General features: G+C 38.0%; 1 protein-coding gene across 1 annotated transcript in view; it reads right to left on the reverse strand.

Moving 5' to 3' along the window:
* The window catches only part of LOC120539021 (alpha-1,3-mannosyl-glycoprotein 2-beta-N-acetylglucosaminyltransferase-like), a 45,950-nt gene extending 26,339 nt beyond the window's left edge, over window positions 1–19,611 (reverse strand). Inside the window, exon 1 of the mRNA XM_039768709.1 lies at window positions 19,358–19,611. The gene's annotated coding sequence lies outside the window, so the exon portion shown is untranslated. The remainder of the gene's footprint in view (window positions 1–19,357) is intronic.
* Between the last annotated feature and the right edge of the window lie 1,888 nt (window positions 19,612–21,499).

The raw sequence follows: 21,499 nt of genomic DNA on the forward strand, positions 1-21,499 counted from the left end.
GAAGTAGTGTTAAATGTAGGGATGTACCTTTCCCATGTGACAAATCTGAATTTTTGTTAATTTATATTATGGAAATGAACACACCTTGTCAATTTTGTGTGTCATTTGTTCAAATATATCACCGTTTATCTTAAGGTACCATTTGCATGAATATCTAATGTTTGCCTATCCAAGTACGTTGAAAAAAGTCAACAGTTTTCATAGAGTGTTTTTTTTCCCACGGCTCTATATATGTGTGAATCATGGCAGATGCATACACTGACTGGTATCAGGCACTCAGCAGAGTTTGCTTAGATCATTTCTTACAAGCCATGGCAGAATATAACTGTTGAAGAAGCACAACTGCAGAGTTGAAAGTAGTATAATATACAGTTTGAAACAATGGAAGCCTGGCAATTTGAGGGTGTATCCAAAGTAAATGTTAAAACTACACCCATGATGGCCACTGCCAATAGATAAAAAGAACAGGAAACATATCCTTACCTCATAAATACCACCAAGAATCTGTGATAAAATTTATCGGTTCCAGTTTACCCTTTTTCCTTAAGTATGTTTCAAAAACATGGAAGGCATAACTGAAGCAGGCTGGAAAATGACTGAAACCATTACAGTTTTAAAATGGATGTACCGTGTAAGCATTAAGATTTTTGTTTTCACATTTGGATGCTAACCCCATTCACCTCCATTTTAAAATGCAATAAAAGGCTAGGTATTTTTTAAAATTCACAAAGAATGCCTCACTTTAGCACTCACTCCAATCATCATGAAGTGTTCTGAGAGTGTGGTGCTGGCCCACATTCAGTGCAGCATAGTTTGTTGACTACAGCTCCGCCTTTAACACCATTATCCCCCATTAAACTTACCCTTAAACTGTCTGCACTTGGCCTGCACCCCACCCTCTATGATTGGCAGGCCCCAGTCTGTCAGGATTGGTAATAGGATTTCAGCCACCATTATCACAAACACAGGCACCCCAAAGGGACGCGTCTTCAGCCCCATCCTCTACACCCTGTTTACTCATGACTGTGTCGCCTCCCACAAAGATAACATCACTCTAAAGTTCGCAGATGACACCACAGTTTTTGGAAGCATCACTGGTGGGGATGAAGCAGCCTACAGGAGAGAGGTGGACAGTCTGGCATCATGATGTGAGGAAAACAACCTCACCCTCAACACAGACAAGACGAAGGAAATTATAGTGGACATGAGGAAGGAGAGAAGACATCACCAGCCACTGTTCATCCGAGGGCTTGAAGTGGAGAGGGTTAGCAACATTAAATACCTGGGCATCTACATCAGTGAGGATCTCACTTGGACACTTAACACCACACAGCTGGTCAAGAGGGCTCAACAGCGGCTGTACTTTGAGGAGGCTGAGAAAGTTTGGTATGTCGACTAAGATCCTTGGCAACTTTTACAGCTACATTGTTGAGAGCATCTTGACCAGCTGCATCACAGTGTGGTACGGCAACACTACTGCTCTGGACCGCAAACGCCTCCAGAGAGTGGTAAAAACTGCTGAGAAGATCACCAGGACCCCACTGCCCTCTCTGCAGAGCATCTACAAATGCAGAGTCCGCAGGAGAACTCAGGGACCCCATCCACCCCCAACACGAACTGTTCACACTTCTACCGTCAGGCAGGAGGTATAGTAGTATGAAATGCAGGACTTCCAGGCTAAAGAACTCTCTTTCCCAAGGCCATTAGACTCCTAAGTAATTGGCTGGAGTTTATAACCATAGTTCACCTCATTCTATCTACCTCACACAATTGTATTTGACTTGTCCATCACACACCTACCTGCACAATTACACTTTATACTTCTATTCTGTTTTTATACCTCTGCTACTTTTTATCTATTTGCGACTTATGTTTATCTTTATACGTTGTTTTTGTCATTTGGTGTGGACAGCAAAGAAAGAATTTAATTGTACAGGGATATGTGTTTCCTTTCTGTGCATGACAAACTTTGAACTTGAACTTTACAGTAGAATTTCGAGTGGCAAATTAATATGTACCATGATTGTGAAGAAATAACAGACTTGAAAAGTATCAGATTTATTCTTTAAACACACAGGTCAATAGTATGTACAAGTAAACATTTGAGCAGCCAAAGGAGAAAATAAAATAAAAAAAACAAACATACACAAGATTTGGCATAGAGACTGGGCACCTGATTTGAATACGATATTGATATTTTATTATTTTAAATTCTTACAAATTAATAAATTGTATTAAGGTTTTGGCTTCTTTTGAAGTATGAATACATTGCACATATATCGGTTTAAGGCTAGGACATGTACAAAGTTCTGTTTTTAATTTAATTTCACTTTTGGCTTTATAGAAGCATGGTGCTAAGCGCTACTGCTTCATAGTTCCAGGATGCAGGGTTTAAATAAATACCAGGTCATTATCTGTGAAGTCCTAGTGCTTTAGTTTTCCTTCCACATCCCAAACGTGTGTTAGGTTATTCAGCAACTTTGATTACATATCTGCAAGTTTGGTCACTAGGCAGAAACCAATAGTGGATACCCAACATTGTTAGAGTTAAGTTCCAACCTCCAATGACTCTGAATTTGACTAAGCAGCTTAAGAGTTTGGATGGTTAGCTGGATTTTAAGCCTATAACAAAATTATTTACTTGTATCTTAATTAATGCCCATGTTTACAGTTGGATCAATAGACTACTGGTTATTTTGTTATTCAGTGTTCTGTTTTTCTCCCATGACTACATCACCACAATCATTACCTTTATTTTATGCTTGCACAGGGGCAATGACTGCTTCTCATTGGTATATGTGACTTCACGGAGGTGCAGCCTTTGGCCGAGTAGGGGATTTGATATTACATTTCAGTCAAAGTGAAATTCTTCATTATGCCAAGTAGCAGCTTCTCTTTGCAACTGTTCTAGTGGGGCTCTCTTAACTATACAGCCCTGAGATCTCTCCATCTAACAAGGTACTATTAAACACAATCAAACAACACTCTTGCTAGGGTATTTCAGATGTTAAGGTTGCTGATCTTGTACTCGTTATTGCCTTGGTCAGCAAGGAAAATGACCATAACTCACCAGAATTTCTAACGGCCAGTCAGACACTGATTTTATGCATTTTCAGGTACTGTAATTAACAGAAAATTACATACAGCATCACAAAAAACACCATTGCAATATGCTAAAGTATTTCCAAACATGGCTGCACTCTCTGTCCATTAAATGGGACGGAGAAAGCTGTGATGCCAAAAGCTCTGATAACCATCTTCATAACGTGTAACACTTGGACGACAAAATGTGGACAACCTGTGATACATAAAAATGGCATCTTAATATTGCAACTCAAAGCATTTTTCCCCCCTTTTTAAAAGCGATTACTACAACGTTAATATGGTTCATAGAAGATGGTTTAAAATCCCCCCTGCAAACTTCAGGTCAGGGAGCATGTACTGTAAAGTAGTCCAGTCCCACCCTCTGGGAATAACCATCTCTGTGCCACAGCCAGGCATTATGTAGGTGTCCCCTTGGCCTGGTCCAGCCACTCAGGTCTTCAATAACAAGGATTTTGCAGGCTGGATCACCCTCTGGGAATCGTGCCACATGGCTGTAGTGCTGTAACCAACGTTCCCTCACAATGCAGGTAATGTGCCTCATTTGGGAGTCCGTGAGCAACCACTCATTCAGCACAAAGGCAAACCAGCAGTACACAAGGATTCTCTGAAGGGATAGAAGTACCAAAGAAGTCCAGACTTTGCCTCAGGTCACTGGACAGCATCCATGTCTTACAACCATATATTAAAACAGGAAGCACCAGAAGCAATCTAAAGACTTGGACTTTTATCTTATTGCAGAGATATCAGGAGTGCCACACACTCCTCTCCAGTGACCTCATGACCCCATCCGCCATGCCCCCCAGTGCTTTCACAATTCATCTGATTGCTGCTGCCGAGGCAAGTAAACCTCTCAACGAGGTCGATATTCACAATTTGCAACCTTCCTCTTTTAAATATTTGTTTATTGTACCAAATGCCAAGGATGCACACTGTGATAACAAACCACTTCAAAATGGCACGTAACAAATAGATGTGCGTTAGAAAATGTGTTCTGGAGCTCCATCTGGTTTATGTTTCTGGTTTTAGCAAAACCAATTCTGGGATGGACATTGAACCTCATAACCTTGTATCAGAATAGTTTTTTGACAAATAAATGAAAGAATGAATATTCAATTGGACCAAAAATATAATTACCAGCTTAGTTTAATGTGGTATAGGGCAAAGTACTGACCAAGATGATGGCGACAAGCTGCTAGATTCGATTTTGTCAAATAAACCAATCATAAAATTTTGTAAAGGCAGCAGGTTTGCCAACATTGGCATGTTTTTTTTTTTTTTTAAAAAGAAACTGCCTACTAAGAGAGACCTAAATGGGTTTTTAGATTCCCATTCCAAGATCTTTCACCATTAAATTAAACTACATAGTATGATTAGACCATTATACAAACTGATTTTTAGTCCACAAATCAACAGGTACTAGTGAAGACCTATTATAGTTAAATGCATTTTAGCAAACCAAACTGTATTGTGTGTTGGTTGGGGTATTGTGGTAGCCAGCCAGCAGTGCTGGAAAATGTTTTTGACAAAGTCGACACAAGTCATAAAAAAAAATAAAAAAATAAAAACAGAGACATTAAACAGACCAAAGATTCTGACTCCATATTACTGCATCATTTATCAACAGCTTAAAATAAATTTTGAACTTTTAACTCCATGACCCATATCAGCACTTCCTCCTAACAGATGTTTCTGTGCAAGAGTTAGCAGAGTGACATTTACAACATCACTAAAGAAAAGCTTCTCTCTCACACGTCCAAGTGTTTTAGGGAGTCCTCACTGTTTCACACTAATGGAGGCTGGGAATTCAAGTCACTAAGCGTATGTTTTTTTGAAGACTCCATAATACTTGCTATATGCTACTCCACCTAGTCATAACATCCTGTTGACTTTTTTTTGTTTCTGTGTACTCTGAAGTAGGGCTGGGTATTGGCACTGATGCCCCAATGTCCCAGTGAAGACAAAAAACAAAATGACATTACTTGACCATACATGTGGAACTTTATGTGATAAATTTCAGTAAAACTTTATTTAAAGGGTGTCTACATAGTGACTTCATAACATATGCATAGGTATGGAATGATGTCAAAATACATACTATGGATGCACCTAGACGTATCCTCAGTGATGTATACTGGGGTGTTTCGGGTCTTGTATCATCAGACATCCTCCCCCAGGCGAACCAGCCGGGAATGATCAGTCCCCGACTTGCATGCCAGTAGCTATACTCCACGGATTGCACCTCTTTACCCAAAGCCATCTTGAGGTTCTTTCCGCGTTTTCTGGGATGGCACCGATTGCTCTTACACCCCCAAACTACTGTCACAGCTAGCAGAGTGAAGGTTCTACAGAGCGAGCGGCCGGTGAAGCTCCTATAACCCGGTTCTACTGGTAGGCAATGAACTCGCCATCCTTGTCTCCGGCACTGCTCCAGAGGGTCCTTATACTTTGCATACTTCCTCTTGTAGAAGTCCATGTGATCCTCCCAGGGGACAGCGAGTTCTACAATTACTAGTTGTTTCGTGGCTTCTGACAGTAGAAATATGTCTGAACATTGCAAGGTTATTGTGGTGTGCACTGGGAGCTAAAGTTGTCTACCATTATCTGCCAGTCTTGCACACAGTGAAGTAGGCCTGCCTGTGATTTGCGCTGTAAATTGGTCTGTTCACCTACCCTCACAAAAATTACATTCCTGCTAAAGGGGGAGATGATGCTTGGTGGCGAGGATGGCTGAGGAAACCTTATTCGCCACTGCTTTTAACACCTAGTCATGTCACCAATGATAACGACAGTCTCCCAGGGCTTTTAGGGAGTTGCCGAGAATGTGTTCTAATGCTCAGGAAGGGAGTCAGAATGGAAAGTTAGTGTCTCTCTCTTGTCCCAGGTGTGAAGGTTTGTAGGACTTGGTAAGACATCATATAGTGCCAGATGTCAGACCAGGCAACCTTTCGCGGTAGCGCACTCTTCCCACCTAGTCGAGACAACCTGCTGTCGCATCCCTATCATTCTACTCATGTGTGTCTCCTCCACATCTGCTCTCAATTCCTCCTGGATGAGTTGCTACCTTTTACCCTGGGTCTTCTCATACGGAGGCCTTGGGGAATCACCCAGCTGCCAATGTTCCCAGCAGTGCCCTATGCCTCAACCGAGACTGACAATTCTAGCTCTTTGTGGACCTTCCATTTCCTGTCAGTCCAAACCTCTATGGCTGCTTTTGAAACCATGGGATGTCTGTTGTTCTTGTACTGCAGTGCTTCCCTTGTGTGAGAGACTATGAACTCCTCAGAGATGCTACTGAATGGCAGCTGCAACATGTAATTCTTCCTGTAGAAGGCTGCACTACTCAGAACTCCAAGGTTAACTAATCACCTATGCAGGAAGCTGTGGATATTTCTCTCCAAAGTTTCGATTGTTGTAATTGGCACCTCATATACCAACAGAGTCCAGAAGATTTGAGGCATGATGCCCTACTAATATATCCAGGCTTTGGATCTACCAGGCAGATCCAAGTTGTCCACCTTTGATAGCCAGGCCTTAAGCTCCCTAATGGTTGTCTTGATGGCCATTGCATCTTTGAGACTTTAGTCAGAGACTTTTCCCAGGCTCTTGACTGGCTTCTCAGTAACTGATGGAATTATAATGCCATCTAAGGCAAAGTGGAATTTATTTGTAACTCTGCCCTTCTTTAAAATGAGGGAACAGGACTTGGTTGGCTGTTTTTCCAAGGCTCTTCTGGATCTACCTGCAGCCTGGGACTGAATTTGTTACAACTGTGAGTTTGTCCATGAATTCTCTTGTATGATGTTACCACACAGCAGAACTGGTCTGCTCTGCATTCTACCTCCGCTGGTTTCACTACCATATTCATGGTGAACAGGATTGCTGAAATAGTACAACCAGTGATGATGCCCTTTTCTAACTGATGCCAATCTGATGTATTAGTTCTAGAGGTGACACTCGCACCTTTGACTTACTGAATTAGTCATACCACAAGTTTTTGCTATAGTTCCCCTATGCTAAATATTACACATAGAAATTCAGTCAGTTCCACATACTATAAAAATAGTATATTAAGTCGTGTGCATACAAAGTGCAGGAAGTTTGTCCTAAAAATCTCTATGTCAAAAATAGTGTGGCAGAATAATTTTAGGGTAACACGGCATTCATCTTAAAGAAATAGCATAAAGGATAATAATGTCAGAAACCTGTTCAGGCACACCAGGAAACCACATGAAGGTCAAGTGAACAACAAAATGTACACTGAAATATAAGATCTGGTTTAGGATAAACACTGAGATGGTCAAGTACATAAATGTACCAGAAGAAAGATTGATGTAATATACAAAATGTACTGAAAGATGACTAAGAGATGACTAAGAATAATCAGCAAATGTCCTATAAATGAGAATGGACTATTGTTATATGCACAGAAATTTCAAGAGTGGTGGTGCAACTCAAAAGGTATAAGAACTACTATAATATAACAGACTTTTATTTTTATATAAATCAATTGGGTATAAACCAATGAACCAAAAAGAGTAAAATGTATGCAATGATTGACACTAAGTAAATTCAGGGGTTTATAAAATTAACCTCTATTCTTTGTTTTCTCTGACCATGCTGTAACAGACTGCTTTTGAATAATGCTCCCTCCAGGGTATTTTGATGAGGAGTAATTAAAAGATACAGTGAACAGCTTTTTCTCTTGCCTGATTACTGAATTGTCCAGTTAGAGGATGTTTCTTTCTTTAATAAGATGTGGTTGAAAATTTAACAATAGTCAGACTGATTGACCAATTATAACCGGATTGCTCATTTCACAATAGCCACCCAATTTTGATCTCCACCCAATATTTTAATTTACCACTAATAGCAAGCAAAGGATAGGTAATGTTTTTAAAAATTAATTCTTCAAATATCAAAAAAGTCTAGAAAACCACCCTGCCATGTATTTACTGACACTACTAGATGCACAGTGTATTATATATAGAGAAAAAAAAAAGTCCTAATAAAAAAAAAATTATCTAAAAATCGCATTCACCTAGCTCTTACCACACTCCTACCATTAAATATTAAGGATCATTTTATCAAGAAATTAAAACTTTTAGCTACAGAAATACTTGCACAGAGATCTTCTGGCATTTTTTTGCAAAGAAACAAGACAATGTTAAAATGCAGATCTATACAATTGAGATTATCTAATTTAATCAGCAAAAACTTGTCTCCAACAGTGTTAATGGTTGCATTTGGTATGTGCCATCTGAAGAAAACAAAATTTAAAATTCAGAACTATCATGAAGTTCCATCAACACTATGTTCAATTTACATTTATCCATTGCATTTACATCACGGGTACAAACAGTCAAATCATGTCCAAGACACTCTAAAAGCTGATGCATTGAAAAAAGGTTTTTACTCAAAGCAATTACTAACACTAAGGATAACCAAACAGAAATTACACATACAGTGAAAAACCCAGAATCAAACTGGGTAAACAGAGCTTGAAAACATATTTAAAGAAACAATGAAATAGTTAAGTATTAAAAACTCCCAAGAAAAAAAATATATATATTGTCTTATCACATGTCAGATATCATTTGCAAGTACACAGAAGGAACCACAATCCCAAATCATGAATTTATCATCTGTGTACTTGAAGCATCTAATGATGTGCTTTAAAAAACAGGCCATGTTATGAAATTTAAAAAGTACCAGTGTTGACAAAACATACAGACCAGACTGGGCACATATTTCCAAAAACTCAACACATTAAATACTACAAACAAAGGATGAGTTTCCATTGATTAATACATCTTCAGGGTTGTTATCTTAAAGTGAACTTTCTGTTCTATCCAAATGTTACCCATTTTCACTGACTCAACAATTCTGACACAGAACCATCTTTTAACATCTGGGGTCAAACTTATTATTCTGTTTTCTTACCAGTTTGTCCTATACACACACACACACACACATTTTAATATACACACACATCCCTAATTTATGGTGAAAATCAGGTTTTCGTATTAGAAATGTAGGCCCTGACTAAGACTATTGGCTGTAACAAATGACCGCAGCAAAGTCTTAGATTCACTTTCTGAATCTTACAGAACCCAAGCAGGCCATTTACCCTGGCTATTTCATATTTTTATAGGATCAAAAAGAACTGTTATGATATCTGGCTTGTGAGAAGACAACAATCTTATTTGTTATTTGATTATTTAATTGTATCCCGATTGTTTTGAAATATTTACTGCTTGTGGACTCCAATAAACAAAATAGGAATAAATTATTAACTAAGATAAAGACGGTCTTTTTACAACCAAAAAAGGTGTGTGTGTGTGTGTTTAAAAATTATACACACACACACACACACAAAAAAAAAAGCTTTGTGGGCATATACAATTTAAAATTGAAAGCCATCTTGTAAGCATTTTCTGATTATAATATATAGGAGTTAACACAATTGTTTGGTTTGCATTGAAGTTAAATTATTGAAAGTGGGAGAGAACTGAGGAAATGCATTTGTTTTGGGGGCGAGAAAATCGTACTATTTGTTGGTTTAAACAGTGGAATAAACAACAAAAGGAAGTTGATCGAGTGACAGAGTGTCGGAGATACTCGAAAGCTCAAGTTCAAAGTCGCACAGGACCCGAAATAAAAAAAAGAAGTTCAGATATCAAAGTTGGAGTGAAAAGGCGAGTCATAGCCCACCACCCGAGTGTCATATGAAAGCTTATTAGGGTACAGAGAATAAAATAGGCACACAGTGGGGAAAAAAAGCACAAAATGTCAACTTTAATTTTGAAATTTCAACTTTAATCACGTAGTTTATTTTGTCATTAAAGTAGAAGATCATAAACTTCATCTTAAAATTGCTTAACTTACTAGTTTCTCATATCCCATTGTAACTAAAGTAGCACGTTAAATGCTTTGTTTTGTATTTTATCTTCTATGTGCTCTGTGTGTGTGAATCACTACGTGCTTCTTAAACTGGCTTTCTCTTCCTCCAACAGGTTGCAGAATCCATTACAATCATGATACTACAGCTCTCCGAGTACAAAATACTGAGATGTATACTTCATATTATTTTCATGATGATAGGAGTTAAAGCATGTTATTAATCATGGGAACACTGACGCAGTGAATGTTCATGTCTCACGCAAGATGCTTTTTGCGCCGTGCGTGACCTTCGATGAAATAATTTATTGCAGCAGTACTGTCTCAAACCTACTAACCCCCAATTCCTGTCCTTACTTTTTTTTTTCTCTAACTAATTTAGAAGTTTGACCATTCTGTGGACCATTATATTGTTACAGGTTAATTACAATCAGATGCATTAAACTAACAAACAATATGCGGTTAATTTCAGTGTATTTATAAAGTCGCATCAGGGATGTGGATCTAAAATAAAAGGGGAAACCACACTTGAACAGTAGCACTGCTTTGACGTTGGGTGCCGCCAGTTTGCAAAACTGAGCGGAGAACTTGCCTACACCAGGGTTGGAGCTCCCGTGAAAATGTGCATGATTTCATGTCGCAATACTTTTTCTGCATCTTGGGAATGAATGCCTCTGGATTACTTGGTGGCCTGCACAATAACTTCAATGGTAGTTAAAACACTGCTTGAATAAGAACTTTTTTTCTCCACCCAATACATCTGGTTCTTTTTTCCATTATATAGCTCAACCTACAATAGTATATATTAGCTATATATTGAATAGTATAGATATATTCCACCCAAAAATTGGGGCAGGAATTTGGGGAGAACACTGCAAAGGTTGAATTTCAAGTCCCAATTCTAATGCTAGGCACAATAAAAAACTATACTACTTTGAGAGATTGAATCCTGTACCCAACCAAGAATTTTAAGGCCAGAGATGATCCTATTACCAACTGCACTGCACAAGCAGTTACTCTACATTAGACAAATGTATACAGAATATCATGAGTACACGTAAGAATGTCCACAGGTAAAAAGTTCAGTCTATAGATTTATTGCACTCATGATTACAAATATATGAATCTGTCCCCACTCAAAACACTGAATAAAAGACAGCTAAAGAGTCAAAAAGTGTAGCTCTCTTTTTATTAATATGGAGCAGCACTGTTTTTGTTCACCCATATATGCCCCTGGGAGAAATACAATTTTCAAAAATTGGACATTAAAAACTTGACAATCACACTGGTTACAATAAACAGTTCTATATTTAAGGACTCCATTTCTCCCAATTATGTGCTAATCTTAAGTGTGTATTACTTATTTTTGTATACTGTTTACACATTATCATCATCTAAATTTTAGTTATCTTTTTTGTTACTAATTCTACCATCTTGTAAAGCACTTTGGGCTATATCCTTCGTATTAAAACATGCTAAAGAAATTAATGTTATTATATTAAACTCAATTTTGTTTGTTTAGATGAGTTGCCTAGGTGTAAGTGAAAAGAAGGAAGGATAAAAAGTTGATGCAAAGTTAAATACCAAAATGGCATTCAGTACATGCTGCAACTACTGCTAGTATTGTGAAGCTCCTTGGTACATAATATTCTTGCTTTTTGATGCTGGTACAAAGAACCTCAAAATTGCAGTAAATAACTCAAACAATATGGCTTTTGAACATGACAAACACAGTGAAGGAAATGCTTGACTATATTGAACTTTTTCTTAAAATGGTTAGGAATCAAACATATTTTTGTTTGAAAGGCATGTGTGATAACCATCTCACCACCTTCACAACCTTTGCAGCACTGTTTCTCAGTATTTCATACCACTTGCTATTTTAAAGCTGTAACCCAGTTTGCCAACTGAAAATTTAAAGTGGAAAACATGTAATTCAATTTAGACCACTGATCCCACTTTAGGAGATTTGGATCAGCTATAGGCTTACACACATTTGTTCCAAATGAAGGTGGTAGGAGGGGAGTTGGGGGAAATTTAACCTTGAAAGTTAGAAGAGGGAGGAAAAAAAAAACAAAACAAACTGACTTGGGCGACTTCAAATACAACAGAGAACTGCAGTAGTGGTACAAAGGCCACAGATTAGCCTTGAAACCATAAACTGCATTAAATACACCTCAGAGGCACTATATCTTGAAAGCAATGACAAAAATGGCGAGAGAAAACTTTGATAAAAGAAAATGTTGAATCAGCAGTAATCAAACACAGATATGTTGGTGAAAAGAAAAGCATGACAAACCTTACATCACCCATAGTGCCTTTTCTCTTTCTATAGATCACAGTACAGTATTTCTTGCCACCTACAGTGGCACTTTGCAACCACTGGCTGCCCCTCAGAGGTGCAAGGCCACAAAAGTTATGTCAAAAATCTGAAATATGGCGAGAAGAAAATGCATGACAAATTTCTACATTCTGGCTTCAAAAACAAAGCTGTGCATAAAGAACAAGCTGTGGTTTACAATCTAGAGACAGAGGCCTTTGCCATGAACTAATCTTTGCCATGAACTAATCAATGTTTCAAGAATGATTAAGACAGACTGATACTGGTTTAGGGGCTCAGACAATAGAGCAATCTCAGACTTCAAAACAGTGGACTTTCCTACCGTTTCAGTTTGCAACTAAGCAATTTCATGGTAATATTAAAACCTTTGGTTTTGTATAACTTGTACTTTAGACTCAACTCGGGATATTTTAAAAGTGTTTCATAAACTACTTTAGCATTAAGAAACAAATAGCAGATATACCATAAGCAATGATTCTAATGCAGTGCAAGTATGTAAATGCAACTTACCTAAAGTAAAATAGTCCTTTAAAGACACTTCATTTAACTATTTGTTATCTAGAGAGAACTGTGAAAGACTACAAAGGAGTCTACCAGGAAGATAACTAATATCACCAATATTTAAATGCACAAATGCTTTTAACTTAATAAGGGAGTACTTTACATTTTTCTTCACAATTAAAACTTCAATATATCTGAGAGTTAGCTTACAGCGGTTTACTAAATTGCAGTCATACATTTAATAACTTTATACACTTAAGTCTTGGTCTCTGTTATACATGAATATTGCTTTTTTATCTATAGAACAGTTCACCTTTTAAATAAAATGACTGTCTTCGGCAGTAACCCGGGTTTAACTATTTATATGCTGATATAACACTCAAATAATGAGGGCAAATAAGTGCAAGTTTGGAGATAAAGTCTTTATTTGAAGACAGATAAAGTCAAATGAGCACTGTTAATGGATACATTGCTGGAAACAGTACAATGCTCTTTGTTAGCACACTATGACCTCAGATAAACAAAGCTGTACTGTATATCTTATTTAGAAAAAACTGTTTACTGTATTTGGGGCAGGGAAACTACAGCACACAGGGGAACACCCAGGACGCAAACCCAGGTCTCCATACTGCGAGGCTCCAGTGCAACCACTGCGCCAACATGACGCCCATTATTGTATCTTATTTTATGAAAATCTTGTATGAATTAATCGAAAATCCTGCATTAATAAGCAAAAACTGTCAACAAAGAGTTTCACTACATGACCAGTCCAGCAATTTATAGCGACAGACTTCATTTACATTATCTCAGTCTGGGGACAGGCATGTGTTCCCGTGATTGACAACCATGTACTTTGACCCAGACATGCTGGTCCGCAACTCACCCTGACAAGTCATAAGGGCGGTGTGTGTGTGTGTGTGTGTGTGTGTGTGTGTGTGTGTGTGTGTACGAGAGACTGAGTTAACAGCCGAAAGGCGCTCACCCAGAAGTATAAAGCAACCACAACTTAAGAAGAAAACAGTTTTGGGCCATGTAAACAGATGAGATGTTTGGTATTACAAGACATCAGACAGACAACAAAACAAAAAACAAACAAACCCACCATCACAATAACAGGTAAGAGATTGCAGCTGAACCAGTCATGCCTGGAAAGCATTCGTACAGGCACCAGTGATATCATGCACTGCATTAATTGCCTGTCAAAATGCAGAGGGCACACAATATTTTAGAAATTTGAAGTTTTGCCCAAAAACGTAATGAGACAGTTATGTTGTCCCCTGCTATTGCTGGCCTTGTTATCTGACAACCTCAAACCAATGATATTCAGAAAGTGCAGCTGTTGAAGTTCACTGGCTCTACAACTAAAAGCTGTTTAGTGTTTTGCCAGCCTTATACTAATTTAATTTAGGAATATGAATCTAGTTGAATGTGTATAATATTTTATTTGACTTCAACTGGAATGTGTGTGCCTGGGATGTTTGATTTTTTGAGTTACATTTTTTCTACAAATGAACAAAAACATTTACTAAAAGTGTTTATTGCAGGTCTTTAATGTGGAAAAAGAAGTACAAGGTAATAATTACATGTAACATGGCTGGACATGGAGAAAAACAAGGAATGCTATAGCAGCAACTAGAGCAGCTGAAATGCCTGAAGTGAAACAAACAAGAGAGAGACAGATGGACAATTATGTAGGCTACTGCAGAGTGGGAATAAAAATCATTTACATATCCTAATAATTTACAAATAAAAAATGGAGATGTTAAAAACAAAAACAATTTTTCCTGAGTAATTTGGAAATATGTTTTCAATTACAAAATCTCCCAAATCATTTTAAAACTTTGGGTAACAAAATAATATTTCAAATGCACCCTGGTAATACCAGGAATTTCAGCTAGTCACTAAAATGAATAAAGAGATATACCTTTTATGGTCTTATATTGAAATAAACTTAAAAGTAAAAGTCTTTTCTGCGAACATGGTAAAATGAGATAGTAATGTACAGGATTATGCATTTTTCTTGTTAGGCTGTGGTCAATAATGCTCCCCTCGATATCCAAATCATTGTTAAAACATGAAAAGTACACTTTGGAGTGAACCGTTTACCTTGGATAATGTAACAATATGTGTGGGGCACTGAACAGACCAGCAACAGTCCTGAAAATGAAAAACCGTGCATGCAAGGTTGATCACCTGGCATCCTCTACAATGCTGCTTCAAATGGGTCAGCCACTTCATGGTTCAGTAAAGGAAGAATCAGTTTCAGAAAAATGAATAGATGAAGTAAGGGAAGTGAGGAAAAAAAAAAAAGAACAAAAACAACTTTGATATTGTATCTCATCTTTAACAAATTTAAAAATGAATTATTCATGATTGACCCAAAATCTGCATGTGAAAATTGAAAGTAGTCAAGTAACAAAACGCAAATACACAACCTGAATTCCATAAAGTATTTACAAGATCAGGTGATACAACAAAATATGGCACAATAAACTTAAGTCATTAGGAACAATTACAAGTCACCAAATTATTTTCTTCAATTATGTTTCCGCAATCTCAAAATCTTGCACAGCATTATGCTTTTATGCTCACAGGTCATTTTTTAGGTTATCCATTGTGTGCAACTGAATCACAGAGCATAACTCAGTAAACTGTTCAAACATGTCCATGGCCTGGTTGCAAATCACAACCTGAATGGTAAACTACAACTTTCTTTCAAGTAGATAATCAGTATACAGTACAGTGATACCCCGCCTATCGCGGAAGTTACGTTCCAGACCCATCAGCGATAGGTGAAAATCTGCGCTATAGAGAGACCATATAAATAGACATTTTTATAGTTTAAGCCTTAATATACCCCTCCCACACACTTTAAACACATGTAAACTTATTAAAACACACTTTGTAAACACATATGATATGTGGATGTTGGGCTAAGGACATAAGTAACATAATAATAAATCCGCGATATAGCAGGGTGCGATAGCTGAACCACAATATTGCGGGGGATCAGTGTATTATAGACTCTTAGTCTTAGTAAAGTCAGGATACAAGGGTACAGGGCTTCAGGTAAAAACATTCAAATGTATAATAAAGTTCAGACACTGGACATCCGATGGACCACTAGAATATAATATTAGTGTATAATTACACTTTAGACATTCATAACTACGCAAGTTCTGTGGGGGAAAATAAGACTTGTGCAAAAAACGCATTAAAATATTCAGAAAGTAGTAAACACAAAGACTAAGCGCAATAAAGCTTTTCTAACACAGTGCCAAGTTCTCACAAAAATACCTTTCATCAGTAAATATTCATCTCTGAATAAGAGTAACAGAGCATCTAGCCAACTTAAACAAACAATTGTGCTGGTTTAGTAGATAAATGTAGATTTTAGAGCCTTGTGATTCTGACCAAGTTTAATCAGCAGCAGATGTAATGAAATCTAGAACATGAAATGGAGTCTTACCCTTGCCACATTAAACATTTATCTGCTGCTGCCCATCTACTGAAACATGTTTTGGCTATAATAATAAAACATAATAAAGAAATCCAATCACTGCACAAAATGGATGTGCAAAGAATGCACAAAAAGGTCAAAGTATCAGATACATTACATACCAAAAATTACTTTGTCCACCTGAACTAACAGAAGATCCCAATGCAAATGCCTGAGGTTAAGCACCACAAACAGTGGTGCACAATGCAAATGTCAAAGGTTAGTACATCATGGGTTTTTTGAGAGAAATATGTCCCATTTCACCCCAGCTGTTTGAAGAAATCCACATATTTTAAAATATTAAAATAGACCAGTATGATGTGGAGCATAAAAGGTCAAACAAGCGCCTTCATTTGCATCGTTTTACATACATACCTGCTAAGCAACAATCCCAAAAACAGTTCACTTTCTAAACCTTAGAAATATGTAAACAATCAGCTAATCATTTATACTATTACAGTACCTACTAGAAATAAAGATGCACTTAATGAATAAGCATTAGTTACACAAGTTAAACATACAGTATGCTGTCCCAAAATTTCACTATTTCAAAGGTTTTTCAACGGTTATTTTCCACAGCAATAATAAGTAGAATATTCACAGTACAGCTTGTTTATTAAAATACTAATTGATATATTGATACACAAGTTGATATATTTCACAATGATTTACAAATATTCTAAACAGGTGAAATGTTTTACTTGAACAAACAAAGAAAAAACGCAACAAGTTACCCTTTAGCTCTAAAAACCTAGATTGTACTTCCTTGGTCTCCTGTGTAGTATAATTTGAATACATTAAGAAAACAGAGTAGTGGTTACACTCTACAGGAAATATCTCTGATGTCCATCCACGCTTGTATTGGGAGAAAAATGTTAGGGAAAAAAATATCTATGTATGGATTGAACAAGTGCTTCATATTGTTCAGACAGTGTCAGCTGGATAAACAAGGACATCCTTATTTTATTTGTACCAGCAGATAAAGTTGAAGAAGTCATCATATATTTTTATTTTGTTGTCCAACAATAACATACGAATCCATCAATCATCCAACCCGCTATATCCTAACTACAGGGTCACGGGGGGTCTGCTGGAGCCAATCCCAGCCAACACAGGGCGCAAAGCAGGAAACAAACCATGAGCAGGGCGCCAACCCACCGCAGGGCACACACACACACACAGGACAATTTAGGATTGGCAGTGCACCTAACCTGCATGTCTTTGGACTGTGGGAGGAAACCTACGCAGACACGGGGAGAACATGCAAACTCCACGCAGGGAGGACCCGGGAAGCAAACCCGAGTCTCCTAACTGCGATGCAGCAGCGCTACCCACTGCGCCACCACGCCGCCCGCTAACATACAAATAAGAAGTCTTATTCGATGAACCAGATATTTACCCAAAACTTAATGTGTTTGACTAATCTGGAACCTTTAGAATCTACTCAACTCATTTGGGACACTGCTAGAATATATTATTGAGCTGTGTGCTGACTGGGATGAATTACAATGCTGTGAATGTGTAAATTAAGCTGTAGTACTTCAGATGTTCATTTTGTCTTTTTTGTCAGTTTGCCATGTTGCACAGAACAAGATAGCGTGAGGGCTCTACCAACCTGGTTTAAATAGTCAATTCAAGACTACGGTATTTATTTACAAAAGTATTTTCCCTAACAGAACTCAAATCCAGTCAGTTAATCTGGAGGTGCAGAGTACAAGATAGCTGTGAATGTGGAGTCTGCCCACTGCCTTGATAGCTAAAGCACAAAGACATACACTCAACTCACCAACTGACAGTAAACAAAACTGATAAGTGCCAAACAAACTAAAATGAGGGTCAAAATGAGGGTCTTTAAGTTGTGAAAAAAGTGAGAGGCGACCAAGAATGCTTACAGTCCGTAAAGATGGACTAAGAATTCAAAGCCAACGAATGAGGCAGCTGTACAATACTCTGTCATACTAGTTCAAAACAAGAAAATTACTGACAGTGTAAAGAAACTAAGAAAGAAAAATATTAAGAAGCATGTTGCTTGTGGTCAAAGTATGATAATAAAAGATCATATTTCTGATAATGCCAAGAGCTAAAGTTAAGTACAAACAGCTAGTCTGCAAAGCAGAAAGAACATTAAACTTGTGTCTTCAAAATACCGGCTGTTCTCCACAGTGAAAAAAGACTTTTTTTCCGTCTGAAGTGAATAAAATTAAACTACTGTACATACCAGGTAATTACGGGTGAGACCACAGAAATGGATTGTGGGCTAACCAGATACTGCACAGCCCACAGTGTTTGCGTGCTAAGCTGCTTTAGATATTTCTGTCTAATAATAGAAATCACGTATCCAACCATATTTCAATTTTAATACCCACATACTGCTTTTAAATAGTAATTCAAAAACATCACACCTTTGAACAGATCCCTTTCTTTCCCTAACAACAACATGTAGTGGGTAACAGGTGTTCAAATAAACTACAAACAGCCCGCCGATTGATTGATTTACCTCGAATAATAAAAAATCCATGAGGTACATAAACGTGCACCAGCACAAGGTAGGTAAAGGACAGACGTGCTACCAAAAGTGACCAGGCATCAAGGCAGACTACAGGCATAAAGTGAAAAATCGTCTCCTGCCGGCGAGGGCTGTCACTCCGTGTTGTCTTCGCTTACAATCGGAACATGCTGATAGAGTTCAGCAAGACACCGACTGCGCCAGTGCCGATCGTACCAAGCACCACAGAGTCACGCCACACGTTGCTATGAACAGATGAATGAAATAGGTTAAACTCGTATTTTAATCAGGCAAGCTGTTGAACGAGTGAAGACGAGAAAACATGCAGCAGACAGATAGGAAGAAAGAAAAAACAGTTACCGATCGAAGGCGAAAATGACCCAAAAGTGGAAACGAACGGAGTGTGAACTCATACCCGAAACTACTGTTATTAAAGCATGGGAGAATCGGCTTGTTGATATTCCTCAAGCTAATGCCAAAATAAGAAAATGCCGAATGGGTTTCCTACCTGAGAAAACGCCTCTCCTGCCAGTGACGAAACTGAAGGGAGAAAAATATTTTCTTTGGGCTTTCTCTCCGTTCTAATTATCTTTTCTTGAAAACGGTTTCCATATTTCACCCGCGGTATGACTCTTCAACCCCCTCCCCTTATGTCCCTTGCTGATAAAGGGAGGGTTTGGGGGCCCTTTATAATCGTTTGCCTCTTTTCCCTCCCCAATGATGTGCTTAAACACATATATCGCTTTTTTTTAGCCGTTCCAGTCCAACTTAACTTCCGGATCCCTTTACAGGAAGTCCCTCCCATCCCCATAGCAACCACATAGCAACCGTTTTATGACAACTTCCTATTAGTGCTGGGAAATGCAGAAGTGGGTTTTATTTAAGGCTTCTCTTAAGATAAAGTTTATAGCTTATTTACCTTTAATGGTTATAGTTTGTTACAATTTAAAGCAAATATATTGTTATTTTCAAATATGATACCGAATAATTACACGGACATTTCACATCGGGATCTAAATATATATAGATGAGCTGTTCTAATAATAAATAAGCAGCAGTTTAGAAAAAAATAAAAATGAGGCCAAGAGAATTTGAGTTGAAGTGATGTATCCCTTCCCGTTTTAATCGGGATAACTGGAATTCCAATTTTTTTTTTTTTTTTTTGAAGACCGCTGTTCTTTAATGTGAAGGAATGCTGTGTAATATGCCGTGGCAGGTTTGTTACCTGTAGATCAATTCTTGCTTTTCCTATTTGCCGACCTTGGGTTTTGTTGATGGTTATTGCAAAACACAGGTTTATAGTAAACTGTATTCGTTTGAATTGCAAGTGGTGCAGTGATTAATAGGTAGTAGTAGTTCTGCAGTATTATTTGTTCTTTTTATTTTATTTGTATGGCTTTATCCTGAAAGTCACAGCCAGACAATAAAATTCTAACACTGAATCGTGATTTACTTTAAATAACTCCATACACGATTGATCCTTGCAGTTTACGTACGTGGCACATGCAAGGAACTGAACGTTAAAAGCATTTAAAAGAGAAGAAATCATATTTCATCATATTTCTTCATCATGAGCAGATTTTAAAGGGAGGCCAGCAACAGATGTACTATCCATCCATCCATTTTCTAACCCGCTAAATCCAAACACAGGGTCACGGGGGTCTGCTGGAGCCAATCCCAGGGCACGAACCAATCTTGGGCAGGGTGCCAACCCACTGCAGGACACACACCAAGCACACACTAGGGCCAATTTAGAATCACCAATCCACATGTCTTTGGATTGTAGGAGGAAACCGGAGTGCCCGGAGGAAACCCACACAGACACAGGGAGAACATGCAAACTCCACGTGGGGAGGACCCGGGAAGCGAACCCGGGTCTCCTAACTGCAAGGCAGCAGCGCTACCACTGCGCCACCGTGCCGCCCCAGATGTTCTATGTTACTAAAATTAGTTTCAAATAGAGGGGTTTTCTCTCATTTCTTAAAGCCAGAGTCAATGTAAACATGTTAATAATAAATTTCATAAGGACATTCATAGTATGGAGTTGTGGGGTCACACTCTGGGTGCCCTCTGCGTGAAGTCTGGATGTTAAATCTGCCATGGTGTGTTTGTGTTTAACTTACAGTGGACTGGCACCCTGTCCAGGGATTGTTCCTGCCTTCGCCTATTGTTACTTGCTTGCTGGAGTAGGCTTCAGTGGAGTAGGAGAATGGATGGATCAATGAATAGTATAATCGGTCCTCCTTAAAGCAACTCATTCTTATATGTCGCCTTTTCTTAAAAGCAGACTGTTTCAGATTTAGCTTGAGAGAGAGTATTTCAACTTGTATATTTTGAATTCAGTATTTTCCTTTTTTACTCATGTAATAGTTGCTGCTGTCAGAAAAGCAGCTCCTAAGTAGTCAACATGAGCAATAGAAGGGGTAGTGTGTGTGTGCCCAGCGCTTAAGCCTGGCTTGTCCAAAAATCTGAGTGGTGATCTGATTAAATCTCCACCATACATCAGACTCACCTCCTGTTGCACAATATTTGAAAAGCAAATAAAATGATACATGTTTCTTTGTTGAAGCAAATAAATAAGAGGAAACGATTGAACTTTCAAATCAATTAATCCCTGAATGTACCTGAATTCTTACACTATGTATACAAT

This window comes from Polypterus senegalus, chromosome 11 (genome assembly GCF_016835505.1).
Source record: "Polypterus senegalus isolate Bchr_013 chromosome 11, ASM1683550v1, whole genome shotgun sequence".
NCBI lineage: Eukaryota > Metazoa > Chordata > Cladistia > Polypteriformes > Polypteridae > Polypterus > Polypterus senegalus.